The sequence below is a fragment of the Budorcas taxicolor genome, chromosome 14 (genome assembly GCF_023091745.1).
Source record: "Budorcas taxicolor isolate Tak-1 chromosome 14, Takin1.1, whole genome shotgun sequence".
Classification (NCBI taxonomy): Eukaryota; Metazoa; Chordata; class Mammalia; order Artiodactyla; family Bovidae; genus Budorcas; species Budorcas taxicolor.
This window is the reverse complement of record NC_068923.1, coordinates 55872127-55874180: the sequence shown is the minus strand read 5'-3', so window position 1 is coordinate 55874180 and position 2054 is coordinate 55872127. Positions and strand designations below refer to the sequence as shown.

The 2054-nt window shown below is 34.2% G+C and overlaps 1 non-coding gene across 1 annotated transcript; it reads right to left on the bottom strand.

The window, feature by feature from the left end:
• Positions 1 to 1020: 1020 nt before the first annotated feature.
• Positions 1021 to 1152, bottom strand: LOC128059714 (small nucleolar RNA SNORA61). The gene has a single exon (XR_008200637.1). It is a non-coding gene; the product is annotated as a small nucleolar RNA SNORA61 (small nucleolar RNA).
• Between the last annotated feature and the right edge of the window lie 902 nt (positions 1153 to 2054).

Genomic DNA, 2054 nt, shown 5'->3' with positions numbered 1-2054 from the left:
TTTGGCCACCTGATGTGAAGAACTGACTCATTGGAAAAACCTTGATGCTGGGAAAGATTGAAGGTGGGAGGAGAAGGGGTTGACAGAGGATGAGATGGTTGGATGGCATCACCCACTCAATGGACATGAGTTTGAGTAAGCTCTGGGAGTTGATAAAGGACAGGGAAGCCTGGTGTGCTGCAGTCCATGGGATCGCAAAGAGTCAGTCATAATTTAGTGACTGAACTGATGTATAGTTTTAGACATAAAATAACAAACATTTAAGTAGGTTTTGGCCAACATGTCTGGAGGTTAAGATGGTTAGCTGAAATTCAGTTAGACAAATTATCATAGTTCTAAAATTCTGTCTGGAAATGATAAGAATTTTTCATTCTTAAAGAAAATTTCTTTCTCCTCTTGAAGGTTGCATTATGAGATAAGAGATGCTAAGAAAGCTTTCTGCAGCATGTTTTGGTAGCAGGAAAAATCACAGAGCATGGGGGAAATAGAAAATTAAAGTTTTCTGAAATACTATGAAAATAATAATAATAACAATAAAATCCCTCCCAAATTCCCCTGCTTTCTCAATTGAGTACAGAAATAAAAACTGCATTCCAGTTCTATCGATAAATATCAATATTTTATTGGATTCAGGGAAAATATTTCATGATTATTTCAAAATGATTCATAATTCCTATAAACCTCTGGACTCTCATTTTGACACCAGGTAAATATTTTTAAAAGATAGATAGCATTTAAAAAGAAAAGGAAATATCTGTTTTTCCATAATGAATAGTCTTGGGAATTATATAGAAAGTCATCAATAAAAGATTACTTCAAAATACTTTCTGTAGACATATAAACTTAAGAAAAGGTTTCTTTAATTTTTATTTGATTATTTAGGCATAGTCCACATTCATATATCTGTGTATAAAAGACTTTCATTATATCATATGTATATAAAATATATTTATTTCTAATTTTGAGGAACATGCTAACCATCTTAATATTTATTTTAAAAATTTAATTGTATCATTTTTACCTTGTTTGAAATTAGCCCACATGCTACATAGCAGATACTATGAGCACAGCTTCAGTGCTACTATTTCACCTTTTATTAATATGACCACTGAGACCAGAATTCAGATCCGATGGGAAAGGGCACTGGAGGGTTTAATTTATTTTTAAAATTTTCCTTATGATTGTTTTCTTGATAACATATTACTTGTTTTCTTGATTATTAAAGTAAAGCATGCTCTTAGTATAAAATGCAAAAGTATAGTCATATGTGCACTGACTTCATGTTCTACTCCTCACCCTGGGCAGATCCAAGACTTTTGAGTGAGGGTAAAGGGTGTTGGGGACATTTAATCAAAATAATTATTGGAGATAGAAAAGGCATAAAAATTAAGGCATATAAATAAAAAGAAATTCCAAGGGATTCCAGACTTTGTAGAGGGACAAAACAAAGAGAGAAGACTGATCAACTCAATGGCATTTTGGCCCTCAGAGCAATTTCCATCTATGGCTGAATTGTGCATGTCCGATTCAGTTTCTCTAGCCAGGAATTTCTCTCCTGCACTTGACATAACAATTAATTTCACAAAATGCATCCAGTAATTAGAGGTGGAGCCACAATAGTATAAGTAGCTCCACCATGGAGGGATGGTCTGGGAAGGAATTTGGGAGGACATTGTGATGTAAACCAAGAGCTAGCTCACAGAGTTATTTATATATATATATATATATATATATATATATATATATATATATATATATATATAATTAAAAGGTAATTACTTTACAATATTGTGATGGTTTTTGCCATACATCAGCATGAATCAGCATTAGGTATCACAAGGGTTATTTTAAATGTTGCTAAGTCCATTCTGAAGGAGATCAACCCTGGGATTTCTTTGAAGGAATGATGCTAAAGCTGAAACTCCAATACTCTGGCCACCTCATGCGAAGAGCTGACTCACTGGAAAAGACTTTGATGCTGGGAGGGATTGGGGGCAGGAAGAGAAGGGGATGACAGAGGATGAGATGGCTGGATGGCATCACTGACTCGATGG